This window comes from Vulpes lagopus, chromosome 13, assembly GCF_018345385.1.
Source record: "Vulpes lagopus strain Blue_001 chromosome 13, ASM1834538v1, whole genome shotgun sequence".
NCBI lineage: Eukaryota > Metazoa > Chordata > Mammalia > Carnivora > Canidae > Vulpes > Vulpes lagopus.
This window is the reverse complement of record NC_054836.1, coordinates 52,329,367-52,346,833: the sequence shown is the minus strand read 5'-3', so window position 1 is coordinate 52,346,833 and position 17,467 is coordinate 52,329,367. Positions and strand designations below refer to the sequence as shown.

Here is a 17,467-nt window from a genome sequence, read left to right as displayed (position 1 = left end):
TACTTAATAGTTTTTTTGGATTTTGAAGTATACATACATCAGAATCATAATCAAAATGTGCTGTTTTATTAAAAAGCAGTAAGCTAATAAGTTAGTCTACCACAAGCTAACACACCAGCTACTTGCAAGTTAACAAGTTAGCCTGCCACAGTTTCATGGTTACTGGTAGAAGACACGAGTCTCCTGGATCAGAAACAAAGGACAATTTGTTACTCAGAGCAATAGCAATAGCCAGGGGGTATCAGCGTCTGCACTGATACCTAGAGCCCCAATTCCTACAGGATTGCATGAGAAGAGAGGAATCCTAAACCTAGGGAATTCAAATCTTTTATAATGGACAGTAAAAGCACCCGCCCATTGCTCCAGACAAAGGTACAATTTCTATGTTCCAAGGCTGTAAGCAACTTCACCCTTTCCACTGGAAGGAGACAATATGTCCATCTCCCATCTTCTCATTGCAAACATTCTTGAAAAGTTGGTTGAAAACAAACGACAGTCAGTGCTTTGCTTTGCAAGAGCAAAGAGACTCATGGAGCATTGCCTTTCAACAATTGTAAGCAGTGATTTCTGGGGAAAGAGTTCGGAGGCACAGAGAAAGAATCCTTTCCTGATGACTTTTCTGGTGCCAAGGAAGACAAGGCCCCTTCATACTGGGTAGTTTGGTGAGAGTTGAGTTTGGGTGAGTTTCCATTGACGCTCATGGCCTGAGAAGAAGAAAATTCCATGTCCTATCCTTCCTTTCTTTCCTGTCCCAATCTCTCAATTTCCTAGGACATTATAGTTGCTGTCTTTGCATCTTGAGCCCTGACTTGGAAATCAATTGCCTTAGAAATAATTTGTAATGGCAGTCAGATTCCCTGACTATTCCTCTCACTGCCTCCAATCTCAGGCTCCCCAAAGGCCCTATTAACCCATAATGTATCTGATTTATGGAACATTCCGTTTCAACTGCATTGTGAATTAAATAAACTTGGCAGGCTAGCTGGAGACCATAACCACCACTTAGGGAGTCTCTAGTGTGGGAAAATGTGTTTTATTAATGAATGCATTTAACAAATGTCTTTATGGGCCATGCCTCCCAGTAGATTGCATCATTGTGTTTAATAATCAAGTTTTAAGAATATTACCAGAGGAAGTTTACTTTTGCAACTGTCTATGAAAAATGGCAGTGTTCCATGGCAGGCAAAAGGTTATCCCAAGTCAAAAGCCTACAGAAAAAAAGTAGACTTAATCTTCAGCAGGAGATTAAAGTTCAGGGTGTATGAGCTAACATGTCTGTCAGATTATCATCTTCTCTCCCGAGAGAAATGTGATGGCCAAAAAGCAGACTGTAAAAGAAGAAACACCTAATGATGTTTCATCAAACCCTTGAAAAATGAGGCGTTTGTAATGTGTCAGGAAGAAAAAACCCAAGGAATGATCTCACTTTCACTGGAAAAGGATTGTACGTCTGAGAACCTCTCTGAGTATTCCCAGTTTACCTTCAAATTCCCTTGTGTTATGGGGCTCTTGTTGTGCAACAGGACATTATCATTTATCATCAAAATCTTCTCCGTGATGTTCCACTTTCATCTCTGCTTTTGTTCAACCTCAGCCCATTACAGGCAGCTGTGGAATATTTTCCTATGTGCATTCCCATTTAGAACTTACCAAACAAACATTTTTACCATTTTATCATTTTCTGTCAATTTTTACATAATTCTTTAAAGAATTTATGCTCCTTTTTTCCTGGCTGAAAATTACCCAGTTTCCCACTTGGAGAGACTGAAAGTAGACTAGCAAAGCCAAGTGTGATCGCCTTGGTTGTATAGTAAAAGGGACAATCACTATTTCTGTGCTCTACCAGATTGCTGACCTTTTTTGTTTATCAGAGTGAGGGATTCTTTGGTAACAATGCCACCTTTAATTGTCTTTTATTTTTGCTGTTCTCCCAGGATCTTACTTGGTGTTGATCTGGGGGAAAAACACCTTTTGGTGCTTTTGGAATTATAATTCTCCATCTCCTAATTTATCTATCTTATTGTTGATTTTGTGTCTAGCCTTTCATATTTCTAGAGCACATTCTTAGAATTTTACAAAATATTATTTTAAAATACCGAATTACTAAACTATTCTAAGAAGTATTTATTTATTTATTTATTTATTTATTTATTTATTTATTCACAAGAGACACAGAGAGAGAGAGAGAGGCAGAGGAAGAAGCAGGCTCCATGCAGGGAGCCCGATAAGGGACTCTATCCTGGGACTCCTGGATCATGCCCTGGGCATGAAGGCAGGCTCTAAACCGCTGAGCCACCCAGGGATCCCCTTACTTTTGAATATTATAGAAAAGATTATATTAATGAACACTTCAAACTTAAAAATCTAAATGAATATTATCTCCTTCCATATGACTGCCTTAGGAGTTTTTACTTTTATTCCACCAATCTTGCCATTTTATTTATTTTATTTTATGTATTTATTTATTCATTCATGAGAGACACAGAGAGAGAGAGAGAGAGAGAAGCAGAGACACAGGCAGAGGGAGAAGCAGGCTCCATGCAGGGAGCCCGATGTGGGACTTGATCCCCGGTCTCCAGGATCATGCCCTGGGCTGATGGTAGTGCTAAACTGCTGAGCCACCAGGGCAGCCCCAATCTTACTATTAAAAAAAAAAAAAAAAATTGGAACTCCTCTTGTGGATTTGCCTTTGGAACTGGCTGCTTTGTTTTACTCAACTCAGTGGTAGTAAATCTCCATCCTTTAGGGGTGGATCTTTCTTTTTTGATAGAGATCATTGTCATCCATTGTCTGGTAAATAGGTTAATGAGCAGACTGGGAGACCATTTAGGAGAAAAAGTACCTGACTATAAGGAGTAGGGGTGACATTCTTGTCTGACTAAAATGGCTCCAAAGACAACTTCAGAAAGGACTTCTGGAAGGTTTTATAGCTTTGTCAGGAGGAATTGGCTGCCCATATGTCTGGCCCCTGTGCAGATCCCTGGTTCAGTGATAGTGATAGTGATGTATGATAGTGATGATAGTGATGTATCACATGGATCCTGGCATGTCATTGCCTTGAACCTACCTGGTAGGCCATTTTAGTCTAAGAGAAATGGGAAGTCATTTAAGGATTGTGAGCAGACGAGTGCCATGAACTGGTATGTTTTGAAAGGATCATTCTGGATGCTGTATTGAGAAGACACTGAAAAGGAAAGAGTATAAGGTGGGACAGACTATAGGGGTCTAATTAGGAAGTTATTGCAGTAATCCAGGCAAGAAATAATGTTGATTCGAACAAAGAAAATGGAAGTGATGAGAGGTGGTTGGTTTAAAAGATACAGTCAATAGGTTTCCCGATATGGGCTGATTGGGTCTCAGCTAGGAGATATTTTTCCTCCTAATGGGGTATTTGGCAACATCTGGAGACATCTTTGATTGTCATGACTAAAGGCATACTATAGGCATTTAGGGAATAGTGGCCAGGGCCAGGGTTGCTGCTATACATCCTACATTGCAGAGGACAGTTTCTCTCAAAAATTACCCAAAGAATTACCAAGTGTAAAATGTGAATTGTGCTGATGTTGAGAATCCCTGTTCTTGTTGCACTTTGCAACAACATTACTTTGCAAGTTCTCCAACTATATGCTTTAGGAGAGTCCACTTCAAGAAATTTGACACTAAGCTAATGCAATTGTTCAAAAGAGGACACACTAGCAAAATTCATTCTGCCAATGGACTGAAAGCTTAAATTAGAAAGAAACCTCCCCAGTGGGCATGTTCTAAGAATAATGCATAAGGCTGTTCAGAGGTGACTTTATCCACCAATGTATCCACATGGAGGGCAACCAAAGTCAGGACTTCTGCTTAGACATCCAGAACCCAGCCTCTACAGGAGCCACCGAAGTCTACATTTATAAAAAGTTCCTTCTGATTTTCTTGCCAGAGAGGGAACAACATATAGAGATAAATCTAAGTGGAGTTTGCCCTACCAAGTGTCCCAGATTCATGATGCCAGAGGAAGAAATCTGTTGTCCACCATAGTAAGGCAACCACTGAACAGATTTGCCATTTTAAGGATTCATGTAGTTGGGTGTCCTCACTTTGTGCAGATTATCAACTCTATGATATGTGTCAAATAATTACAACTTGGGAAACTACTCTATGAATATAGGCATCCTTTACTTAGGAACATTTTATTTGGGAAGAGAATAATCAATTCTTTTAATCCTAATCCTTGGAAATAGAGCCAATATCAAAGTAATATGGGTGTTTCTATTGGCGGTAACACATCAGGAAGGACAAAGCCACAAGACTGCTGCCCTATCTGTGTAGACAACAAAATTATACAGGCCATCTTTATCATCCATATATTTATTATTCAAGTTCTCAAACTTATAAGATTCACAGACAAGCAAAAATATTATTACACAAAAATATTTAATAGGAAACTATCACATATAAATTTTGTTTAAAATTTTGAAAATTTGAAAAAAATTTTTTGGAAAATTTGTTCAAAAATCCCTTTCTGCTTTATGTTAGCTTTATCTTTTGCAATATTTTCATATCTTTGCCATTTTCTTTAAAAATCATGACATGGAGGGCACTTGATAGGATGAGCACTGAACATTATACTGTATGTTTGGAAATTGAATTTAAATAAAATATTAAGAAATATAATAATAATAAATTATGACATATTAGGGCACCTGGGTGGCTTAGTCTGTTAAGCGACTGACTCTTGATTTCCCAATGGGTCATGATCTCAGGGTGGTGAGATGGAGTGCCAAATTGGGCTCTGCACTCAGCGAGGAGTCTGCTTGATATTCTCCCTCTCACTTTGCCCCTCACTGCACTCACACTCTCCTTCTCTCTCTAAAATAAACAAATCTTTAAAATATAAAAAAATAGGGATCCCTGGGTGGCGCAGCGGTTTGGCGCCTGTCTTTGGCCCAGGGCGCAATCCTGGAGACCCGGGATCGAATCCCACATCGGGCTCCCGGTGCATGGAGCCTGCTTCTCCCTCTGCCTGTGTCTCTGCCTCTCTCTCTCTCTCTCTCTCTCTCTCTGTGACTATCATAAATAAAATAAAAAAATTAAAAAAATAAAATAAAATAAAATAAAATATAAAAAAATATATAGCGTGCTATAATTATCAATGAAACAGAAAACCTTACAAAAGGTACAGGCTTTCATGAAGCCCATAAAACATCAGAAAACAGCTAAGCTATTGATAAATAAAGATCTGATGACTAAGTAAGTCCCTCAGAAAAGGCCCTGAAGAAGCCCTTGAATATTTTGCAAACATAACTATGAGCATGCTACAAAAGCAAAGTGAGAAATGAAGGATGCCCTACTGTGCTATTGTATGACTTTGTTGGAAAAAAATTAACCCCTCAAAAAGACTTTAGTTTATTTTTTTGTGCATCCTAAGAATTAGCACAATCATATGCAGATTCTAACCTAGATGTTGTTCATTAGGAAATAAAATAAGGATTTTTTTTTTAGTTTATAGACTAACATCTTATCTTTTTTCTTCAATATAAAAATACACAGAAAATTTCCTCCAGATTCCCTTATTCTGTCATTCACACCACCTGCATTACAAGCCCAGTTCTTAATGAAAGACAATTGGCTTCTGTCTGCTTATTAGAGTTTGACATGTATCCTCTACCCCAAGACGAGTACGACTTTGTTTTCCACTAGATGGTTAAAGTGGCTGGATTAGTCACTGCCAGTAGATGGACACTTAATTCCAAAGAGCTACAGGGACATGAGCCCAAATCTCAAAGTACCTCAAGTAGCTCTAGAACCTATTGAAATATCCTATTAGATTACATTAGGATCAAGGCCTATTTGAGAAACTTGCAGCCCAAACAAATAGATGTTCCTCTCAGACCAGGGAATCCTCAGTCTGGAGAAGCCTCCCAAGTGACAAAATAGCTTAACCAAATATGTCCCAAGCTTTAGATGACTATGAATTGACCTATGACTGACCAGCTCTCCTGTCACTTTTCACAACCAAACAAAACCTATAAGAGATTCTTCCTCCTTTGCATTTTACAAATTGGCTTGGTTCCAGAATGGCTTTATTCTAGTTCCTTGACCTGCCTATCATTTCAGGCCCAGCTCCTGCACAGTTTCATGTTACAGATGAGAAAACCTACACTTGGAAGGGTTAAGTAATTTTTAAGGCCACAAACAGTAAGTGGCAGAGTTGAGATTTGAACCATGACAGCTTGATTCCAGAACCAACGCATATCACCATCTGCAATATTGACTCTATTGACGGAGCAATATCTGGTAAAATAGAAAAGAAGATTAGTGTTCTAGGCTGCTGCTAAGAAAGATAATGATGACTGTGTTGTGGGAAAGTTGGATCACACCAAGAGCAGCTGTCTGCAGTACCTACTCAACTATGTAAAAATTAACCAATTTAAAACCCTGGAAATTCCTTCCCAAACAAAGGCTCCTAGAAATCCTACATAAAGAAAACAGCATTAGATGGTATTTAAAGCTAAACTAATGGGATACCTGGGTTGCTCAGTTGGTTAAGCGTCTGCCTTCCGCTCAGGTCATGAACTCAGGGTCCTGGGATTGAGCCCTGTGGGGGGCTCGCTACTCAGTGAGGAGTCTGCTTCTCCCTCATGCTGTGTCTCAAATAAATAAATAATAAAATCTAGCTTTTAAAAAAAAAGCTAAACTAAAACTTAAAACAAACAAGTCAAACAAGACAAACTGATCCTAACTTCCTCCTCTACTATCAAGCCTTGGGAACATCATGCAATCTCCATGCTTCTTTCTTCCTATCTTAAACATACAGCAACATAAGTACAGCTTTTCCTTCTCCATGGCATTGTGAGTACAGATCAATAAGTATGTATTTTCTCTTTTTTAAAAAATAATTTATGAGAGAGAGAGTAGGGGGGGGGGAAACAGAGGCAGAGGGATAAGCCAGCTCGGCACTGAGCACAGAACCTGACAAGGGACCCAATCCTAGGATCCTGAAAGCATGACCTGAGCCAAAATCAAGAGTCAAAAGCCAAAGCCAAGAGTGTAACCGACTGAGCCACTTAGGTGCTCCTCAATGAGTTTTCATTGTCAATGTTTTTTGAGGTCATCAGAAAAAGGATGTCACATAATTCCAACGTGAATTCCCATTTGCTTACTTTTAGCCACTCCAGTTCATTTTATTTTTATTTTTTTAAGATTTTATTTATTTATTCATGAAAGACACAGAGAGAGAGAGAGAGAGAGAGAGAGAGAGAGAGAGGCAGAGACACAGGCAGAGGGAGAAGCAGGCTCTATGCAGGGAGCCCGATGTGGGACTCGAGCCCGGGACTCCAGGATCAGGCCACGGGCAGAAGGCAGGTGCTCAACCACTGAGGCACCCAGGCATCCCTCCTGCTCATTTTATTACACTAGAATCTTCCTTGATCACTGCAAGTCATTGCTTGTACTTTGCACTATGTGTATCTACAGTTACCTACAGAAATGTATTCATCATTACTCACTCATCATTAAATTGGTTTTAGCAGTAAACAACTGAAAAGATGCCATCGAGGAGCCAGTCCATGGGAAACTAGATCGTTTCCTTAAAATCAAATACAACTGCTATTGCATCATATCAAAGTCCATATCAATGATTTTGTCCTCTGTTTTATCATTTTTAATGTAACAGAATAACGCTTATGGCTTTTTATTCTTCTTTTATTAGTTCTCTAATATTTGTATACCTTTATCTGGCTATGAGCTTTTGGATATTTTTCATGTATATATAATTTAATTTGAAGTACTTTTTCCCCCCCAAATATTTTTACTTATGTCTCATTTTCTTTACAGGTATTTCTTTTTGTTGATACTACACTAAATATCATTCATAGTCTTCAAAGCGGTTTCATGTAAGTCCCATTTCTTCATTTCTATTTAAAATACATATATAGGTCAGAAGCATAATTATTCTATTCCTTTGAAGTTCTCTTTTAAAGCCTATGTTAATTGTGCAGTCTCAGCTGACTACCTAAAACTTCAATATTTTTATCACATATAAGCAAAGAATGGTTTTACAAATTAAGATTTCTAAGACTTAGGTTCTCCTTTTGCTGCTATAAAAGTTCCATTATAATGGTGGTTTTCAAAGTGTGGTCCCAGGACCAGTAGCATCAACATCATCTGGGAATGTTTCAGAATATGCAAATCTTTGCCCCATCTCCCCACCCCCGACACCACACCCCAGCCCATACCTACTGCATCAGGAAGTGTAGGCCTGGCATCCAGCAACCTGTGTTTGAACAAGCCCTACACATGATTCTGATATTTGACAACCATTGTATCATAGAGATTATTTTTAAGGTCCTTGAAGAACATGAATGATGCCTTTTTGTCTTTTTTTTTTTTTTTTGGTCTTTTTGTCTTTTATCACTCCGTGCGCCTCCAATATTATGCCTGGCACGTATTAGGTACTTAGTAGATATTGTTGGTATAAATGAATCCATTGATTAGCCAATCATTTCCAGGTTAGTTTGGCATTGTCTTCTTCTGACTTCTCTCTTCTTCACATCTGTCATCCATAAAATTGAAGTAATATTACGAAGAGGCACAAGAGTGGCCTGAACATGACTCTCACTGGGCTCTGTTGCTGTTTTGTCAGCACAATGCTGTCACAGTGCCCAGTGTTACTTTAAAGTTCTCCACGATCAGTGGTTTTTCAGGATGCTTAGAAGCAACTTGCATACCAAGCAGGAAGAGCACAAAGAAACTGCAGGATATTGAACAACGCAGAGCACTGCGCTGCACTTATATCATCACAGCATCTTACTTCCCTCCCTAATGTAAAAGGGCAAGTGTGTCACCACATAAGCATTCAGCGGTTCCTGCTACACTGTACGCATAACAGAAAGCCAGGAAGATTAATCATGATATCTGAATCTGTAGGTATAATTCCATGCTCCAGAAGTAGTATTTGCCTGACCTGGGTATTATATAAGAAACGTAGCTCTTGATTGCTTTTTTCTCAAAGAGTTTCTTCATAAAAATATGAAAAAATACCACATTTCTGCATTTCATGAAATATTCACAGATAATGACAGTTTTGCTGAAATCATGTAATCAGCCATTCCTAAATTGGTGCCATTATAATTACTGTTTATTTGAAAATCCTCAGAGAAGGACAGAAGATACGTCTTCAGTTTTGTAATGATCAGAGGTTATTCTCCTGGATGCTCTTCCAAACACCTGGGTTAACACCTATGTAAATCAGATAATGCTAATGTGTGCATATTAATGAAGGTCAAGCATTACCATTCCCACAGCTAATTTTTAAAAAAACTAATTTCCTCCTTTTGACAGTATTATTACCAACAGATTCTTATCCTTGCAAGTCCAGACATAACAGTAAAAAATAGAAACCTCCTTTATGCTTCTAATGCCTCATCTCTTTTACTTTAAGATACTCTTGATTGCTGTTTCCAGTAGTTTGGTCTCGTGTGTTGAGAAAACCTGCTATCACACAAAGAACCTGGATTATCAGGCTTTTGGGGTTTTGTTTTGTTTTGTTTTATTTTCAGAAAACCTGGGTTTCAGTCCTTTAGCTACAATTAAAGATAGTCACTTCTCCTTTGAACTGTAATTTCCGCACGCAGAAAGGAAAGATGACAGCTTGGTGAAAGTGACCTTTAAAAAGTCAGTTGCTATGGATGCAATCAAAAACAAAACAAAACAAAAAGCATACACAAAAAAGCCAAAAAAAAATAAAAACAACCACCAAAAAAAAAAACGAGTTTTAGTGAGGCTGTGGAAAAATCGAAACCCTTGTGCACTATTGGTGGGAATGTAAAACGGTGCAAACATATGAAAAAGAGTATGGTGGTTTCTCAAAAACTTAGAAATAGAACTACCATATGATTCAGTAATTCCACATCTGTATATATTCCCAAAATAATTAAAAACAGCATCTTGAAGAGATATTTGTACAGCCATATTCATAATAGCATTATTCACAATTATTAAATAGTCATTCACTGATAGATGAATGGATAAACACAATGTGATATATACATACGATGGAATATTATTCAGTCTTTAATAGAAAGTAAATTTGGACAACTGTTACACATAGGTAGATCTTGAGGACATTATGGTAGGTGAAATAAGCCAGTCACAAAAATCACAAAAACAGTACGATTTCATTCAGATGAGATATCAAGAACAATCAAACTCATGGAAACAGCAAGTAGAATGAATTGTTGCCAGGTCCAAGATGGAGGGAGAGTTGGCCGGTTGCTGTTTAATGGATCTAGAATTTCAGTTTTGGAAGATGAAAAAGTTCTGGAGATTGGTTGCACAACAATGTGGATAAACTTAACGCTACTAAGTTGTACACCTAAAAAATAGGTAAGAAATTAAAACAATGAGCTATCATTGCACACCTCTTGGAATGGCCAAAATCCAAAACACCGACAACACCAAATGCTGGTGAGGATGTTGAGCAGCAGGAACTCTCATTCATTGCTGGCGGGAATGCAAAATAGTACAGCCACCCTGGGAGACTGGTAGTTTCCTACAAAAATAAAACACATACTCTTACCACACGATCTGGCAATCAGTCTCTTTGGTATTACCCAAAGGAATAAAAAACTAATATCTACACCAAAACCTGTACACAGATGTTTATAGAAACTTTATTCACAACTGCCCAAACCCCAAACCAACCAAGCTGTCCTAAGCTGTGGTATATCCAGTCAATGGAACATTATCCCACATTAAAAAGAAGTGAGCTATCAAGCCATAAAAAGACACAGAGGAATCTTAAATACCTATTACTCAGTGAGAGAAGCCAATCTAAAAAGGCCATATATATTATTTGATCCTAACTATATGACATTCTGAAAAGACAAAACTATGGAGAGAGTAAAAAAGATCACTGGTTGTCAGTGGCTAGAGGGAGGGAGGGATGAATAGGTGAAACACAGAGAACTTTTTAGGGCAATGAAACTATTCTGTGTGATTATAATGGCAGAAATGTGGCATTATAAGTGGCATTATATGTACAACACCAAGGGTGAACCCTAATGTGAACTTTTGGTGATAATGATGTGGTTCATCAATTCTAATGAATGTACCCCTCTGGGGTGGGATAATGGGAAGGGGGAGAGGTATATGGGATATCTCTGTACCTTCCTCCCAGTTTTGCTGTGAATCTAAAATTCCTCTAAAAAATAAAGTCTCTAAATTGAAAGAGAAAAATTGAGATAAATTTTATGTTATGTGTATTTTGTCACAACTAAAAATAAAATTGAAATCACTTGCTTTATAAAATTTGCCCTCTTGAAAGAAAGGATTCCGTATCAATTTGCTATGTATTATTATCTCTCAGTGTTCTAATACCCCCAAAAAGTATAATAATAAAGTTTAATATAACTATAGGTCTATAGTTTGTATTTATGTACAGTTCATTTATATGGAAAATCTATGGCAGCATCAGAAATATTCAAAACCTTCTTCCATTTCGATTGCCTCCCAGACCACACTGGCTACGGCAATGAGTGGAGTATTTCTATGAAGAGAGAACATGTCCCAGTAGGAGGGCAGGGCTCTTTCTCTACTCATCCTTTCTCCTACCAGGCTGAGGGATTGCACAGCACTGTCCCCAGCCCTGCAAGCCGCTGAGAGGACAAGGAGATCAATTGTAAGAAGCAGGCCCCACTGGTGTGCTGAGAGATTATGTGCCCCAGTGTCCTCCCTCACCTCCTCCCTTGGCTTCTTACAACCCCTTTCCTTTCCCCCAAAATCTAGAGTCAAAGACTCCCGAATACAAAAACCAAGGTAAGGAAGTGGCTTTTTTTCAAGGCCCCAAAAGCAACTACTGTGACAGTTCAGCCATTCTCTGGAGAATTCAACACGCAACCAGTTAAAAGTAGTTTTTCTGCCCTTTTTTTTTTCCTTTTCCTTTTTTGGCCTTTCTGGTCATAAAGAAAAAATCGCAGTGGTAAATGGGGCTGGTTCTCTTTCCTTTACAGCCAGGTTACATTTCTCTTCAGGTCGCCACCCCCTACCCCCCACCATCCCCACAGCTACTTGCACTTTCTCAGTGTTGGCCCCATTTTGGGAAAGGATGTCCACCATGTGGGCCTGCCCTCTCCTCACTGCTCCACATATTCTGAATACAAACTCCAGGTTCTGAACCTCTCCCACTTCTTCCTTTCAGCCCTTGCTCCAGAAATCAAAGCCTGTTTCTGTACTACATCTCTCAGGCTGATGACAAACTGGCTAAACTGCCCTACTGGTTTACACTAGGTTGTCATTGTTAATTAGGACTCACCTCCAGAATCATTTCCATTTTAGAACAGGATTCAATACCTCACCTTCATCAACCCAAGGTGAGACTCTCAGGCGCTATATGTATCTGCCGAGTGAAGGGACCAGACAGTCTTCCCAGGGCCAGTCAAATCATGTCACGTGATTCTTGGCCCTCCCTGCTATGCAAAAAGGCATCCTTGCTCTTTAAACTTTGCTCCTGCAGTTGTTCATTTAGTAACTATGTCCTTGGTCCATGCCACGTCCAGGCTTCTGACATGAGTTCTTCCAGCATTTCCTTGGCAGCCCTACAAGCAGCCTTTCAATAAAGTGCCCATAAATGGGGGAGCCTGGGTGGCTCAGTCTGTTAAACATCTGTCTGTGGCTCAGATCATGATTTCAGGGTCCTGGGATGGAGTCCTATGTCGGGTTCCCTCCTCAGCGGGGAGCCTGCTTCTCCCTGCTTCTGCTTTCCCATGCTCTCTCTCTCTCTCTCTCTCTCTCTGTGGAATAAGTAAATAAAATCTGTAAAAAAATAAATAAATAAAATGGCCATAAAGACACAGAAAGAAGAAATTTAGGACTACACTGATCATTAGGGCGAAAGCAAGCCTAACTCTCATATGTGGGAAAGATCAATACTAATTCTAAAGCAGAATGAGATTGGTAGAAATAGCTCGGAGAGAAGCACATATCCTTTACCCCTTTGAATCTATGGGAAAAATGTCCTGGGAGAAAGGAAGGCAAGCAGTAAAGAGTGCATTGCTTTTGAGGCATGGATGCTAATGTAGAGTTGAGAGCGCGGTCAAGAATTTACACCAGTCATTAGGATTTGTGATAAAAATTGTTTTCACATTTAATGTTGCCTTTCTCCCCACACAGGTCTGGTTCTTCAGGCTTCTGCATCTACACTATTCATATGTCTCTGGGTTTAAAATATAGTGCTGTATTTGAACAGACTTTAATTTCTCCGTTTTTATATTCTACTGTTTAGTTAATCCTTTAAATAGAATGATAATAAATTCGGCATATTGTTGCAAAATTTGCATAGGTAATTGCCTCATTTATGCGTTCTCTCTTTTGATAACAGCATTTCATGGCTGACTCGCATCAAGTTTAAAGTATGCTAACACTCCTAGAGCATGCAGTTATTTTCCAACATTACCACTAAATATTCTACTCCTGTAACTGATTGTCATTGGTTTTGCCAGTCCTAGATTTTTAAAATAGTATCTGAAGCGTAGAGCAGTTGTGCAATCAATCTAATTCAGGTAAATTTGTTTTTCAAATGGAGAGTACCTGAAAAGTGTGGTGTAAGTAAAAACAAAAGCTGACCTCTGTTCTCAAGCAAATTCCACATTCAAAAAACAGTCTTTATCTGGAAGCGTTTGAATCAAATGAACAATTACTAGAGATGATGGTAAACTGACATGAAAATTGCCTGAATTAGTCCATCTGGAGAGAAGAAAACAGAAAGAAGACAGTCAGCATTTTAAGATATACAAGATTATTTTAAAAAGAATACCAAAGAGCAAACCTGTTCAAAAACGTATCCTCATTTATAGATGAAGAAAAAGAAGTGTTCATCATTCATCAAGGAATAGGAAATTATCTGAAGTCGAGAGGGGTTTTGTTTGTTTTAGGTCTTGGGCTCCAACTGATATTCCACTTCTCCATTTCAAATGTATCCCCAAATGAACAGAATGCAAAGAATAAGGACAGGAACCGACACCTAAGGCGAAAATGACAAAAGAACAAAATAGGAACATAAAAATGAGTAGTCTAAGCATAGCCATATTTTCAAGAAAAAAGTGTGTAGATGATCATAAACCAGCATATGTCTACAAAGTACTGGATGTTCAGTCCCGGACTCTAAAATAATATTATGGAAAACTTTATCCTTTACTGCACCTTGTCTTTTATTAAACATTATGTGCCATAGCCCAGATGTAAATCTGACCTACCTTTTTTGCACAAGATAGCCCAAGAGAATGCTAGAAAAGCTAAATACCAGGACTAGGCAGAGACAGAATTAGCTGAGCATGGATAAAAGTATGAAAAGAAATACCTCAAATTTCTAACAGTGGTTGCCGCCACTGGATGGAATTAGAGCTGGGGAGGGATTAGAATGATCAATTTTATATCATGTATTTTCTGCTCGAATACTTTTAATTGGTTATAATGCTTATAAATCACTTCAATAATTTAAAAATCAATTGTTAAAACTTTTGGCCAGATGTCAAATAATGCAGCTTGTCAGTTCAAGCAATTTCTGACTTAGAGAAACATCACTTCCTTACTAACGACCCCCAAATGCCACTGCTCCCCTGTCTCCCTTCAGTTGGACACACTGCCATGCCCACAGAAAAGTCTCAGGACTACTGTCAGGTGGCCTATCAGAGGGTGTGGAAGAGGAGGAGTGCAGGTAGGTGGGTTTTTGTAGACAACCCGTGCATTCGGAGTAAGGGAAGAAGTTGTGAAAACTATAAACAAACCTTGAATCCAGATTCCCAAACGGAGCTTCTTGCTTAAGTATTGTCCCACATCCCCCCCGCCCCCCCAAGACTCCCTGGTTTGGTTGGGTTTTTTGCACTTCAGTTTTCACCCTCCATAGAATTCTACCAAAAAGATGACCTTTTCCTTTACATCTTTCTTTAAAGCACAAATAACCTCTTGAAAGAGTGAAGTGCGATCTCCTGGGCCATTTGTGGATACCTTATTCCTATTGGTAAATGACTTGATTTTGCATCCTCAAAACGGCCAGCTGAAGTTAGCCTTGCTGAGTGGAGCGAAGGCATATGGTTTGTAAGTGTATCAGCAATGGGAGGCCTGGATGTTGAATGGAAGACTTGGTCCAGCAGAGAGTGTGGAAGTCTGGGGACCACCAAAGAACCCCAGAAGTCTTAAAGGAAGATGGTGGTCGATACCAATACAAATTTGGTCGATACCAAATGTCTAGGGCTGCTTAGACAAGCACCCAGTGAGAAACAATAAACCCCTTCTGTTCCTTTCAACAGCTTCTCCTCTTTCCTCTCTTTCCTTTTTTTTTTTTTTTTACTTCAAATACTAAATAACAATGAGCAATGCCCTAAATAAATTTGGGTCAAAGCTCCTTCCTCCATCCCTCTACCTCCAGGGACTCCCCATCACTTTCCACAGCCTGAACACTCCATCGTTTGTCTACTGCCAAGGATAAGGTTTGCAAAACAGCTTATTGAAGCTTGCCAGTCAGAATCTGCATTGGGGAGGAGGGAGTTACACCTCAGAGGGGCACACCTGACCAGTAATAGAGGGCTGGTTCTTTTGCCATGATGGAAATGAGAACCGAGGCGAAGAGCTGAATTGAAAGGTGAAGGGAGCACCAGGGGTTGGATGGGGGACTGGAAGAGAGGAGAGACTCTGGGCAGGAGAGAGAGGCACTGAGGCTGGAGAGTATTGAGCCATCTAACAGGGAATGTTATCAAGTCTCTGCTGTGTCCTCTGCACTCTGAGTCCCCTTCCCAATTCTCTACTAAATCCTCCAGAAAATATCCACTCCTTATAATTGGAGTTAGCCCCCCTTTTTGCAGATAAATTACAGGGTTGAGTAAGGAAAGTCTAACGTAAAACAAAGCCTTCTCCTCAGGACTCCACTTACATGTGTAAAAGTATATATGCTTATGACAAAATAAAAAATTTTTTTTTAATTTTTATTTATTTATGATAGTCACACAGAGAGAGAGAGAGGCAGAGACACAGGCAGAGGGAGAAGCAGGCTCCATGCACCGGGAGCCCGACATGGGATTCGATCCCAGGTCTCCAGGATCGCGCCCTGGGCCAAAGGCAGGCGCCAAACCGCTGCGCCACCCAGGGATCCCAGTTATGACAAAATAAAAGAAAGTTGTTTCGATAGAGTGGTGACAATCTACTTTTCTCTTTTCTGTTGTCATTAGCATGCACTTTTACAATACATAGATCTTTTGTTTCCAAGAAAGGACTTTGCATTCAAGTATGTACATACTTGTCCTTATGTACAAGTTCCCGCCAGGTCCTCTCTCCAGCCTGGCCTGAGTCACATCGCCTCTGCCGGAGACTCATATCACGCCTCCCTGTGGGTTTTGGAGCTTTCAGGACTCAGGCCCCAAACAGACGCAGGGCTTCAGAGACCAGGCTTCTGGGCATCCTAAAGACACAGCGAGCCTGCCAGTAGCAGAGACGGCTGTGCCCTCTAAAAACATGGTTACAAAATTCAAGAAACGCCAGTGATAGAGAACCCACTCTACGTGCCATCAAAAATAGTTGGTAAAGGGAGCTAAAAGAAAGAGTGACATTTATTAGCAGAGCTTCTTGGTTTTCCAGAATGTTTTCTCAGTTGAGGACTTCCAATTCTTTGAAGGAGGATGGTGAAGATTAGTAAGATCGTATATAAACTGAGTCTTTTTCAGAGAGGTCAGTTCAATGCCATGTATCTTAGGGAATAATTACTGAAAGCACTGGGGCCCTAGCTTTTAAAAACATTTCAAAAATCATTAAACAGTCTTTAATCACCGATTTACACTTACCTGACTCATGATTTCCCAGCTCCTTCACCTCTTTCTTTCTCAGTTTCAACGCCTCAAAAGAACACAAGCAAAAAGAGTTAAAGAATCCTTGCGGGCAAGAGTTTTTTTTTTTTTTTATGAAAATGACATCCAAAGAATCTAGCAAAAACAGAGCATATGCAGCTTGGGCCCGCACTGATTTCTCTTGCAGTCTTTCTTATCCTAACCTCAATTTTTATTCTATAGTTTAATAAACTCTATTATTCGGAAATTTCGCTGCCCATTTGTACCTCACCTCTTGGGAGGTGAGAGATGGTAACTTGAGTCTCCAGGTGCACTAAGATAAAAACATCTGGAGATCACAGGAGTTGTAGAGTAACAGTTAACCCACAGCCAGAATGTCCAGGTTGAAACCCCAGCTGTTCCTCTCCCTCATGTGACTGAGGATAAGTTACATCACCTCTGTACATCTCAGGGTCCTCATTTATAAGGTTAGGATCATAAGAACCTGCTTTATAGAGTTGGATAAATTGAGTGGGTGTACATCAAGTGCTTAGGACATTGTCTAATGTATAGGAAACCATCAATAAACTTGGCCATTAATATTGGAAGGATCAAGTTCACTTTTGTGGCTTGTTGGGAGCTCTTACACCATGGCTTACATGGCGTTGTGA

The 17,467-nt window shown here is 39.5% G+C and overlaps 1 protein-coding gene and 1 long non-coding RNA gene across 2 annotated transcripts in view; one reads left to right on the top strand and one right to left on the bottom strand.

Annotated features, from left to right (window-relative positions):
• The window catches only part of GPR85 (G protein-coupled receptor 85), a 71,684-nt gene extending 60,138 nt beyond the window's left edge, over positions 1–11,546 (top strand). Inside the window, exons 7-8 of the transcript XR_005983403.1 lie at positions 7,822–7,880; positions 11,501–11,546. The gene's annotated coding sequence lies outside the window, so the exon portion shown is untranslated. The remainder of the gene's footprint in view (positions 1–7,821; positions 7,881–11,500) is intronic.
• A 2,052-nt stretch (positions 11,547–13,598) lies between these two features.
• Positions 13,599–16,868, bottom strand: LOC121474705. The gene is made up of 3 exons (XR_005983483.1): positions 16,815–16,868; positions 13,811–14,005; positions 13,599–13,728 (listed from the first exon to the last, which is right to left on the bottom strand). It is a non-coding gene; the product is annotated as an uncharacterized LOC121474705 (long non-coding RNA).
• Between the last annotated feature and the right edge of the window lie 599 nt (positions 16,869–17,467).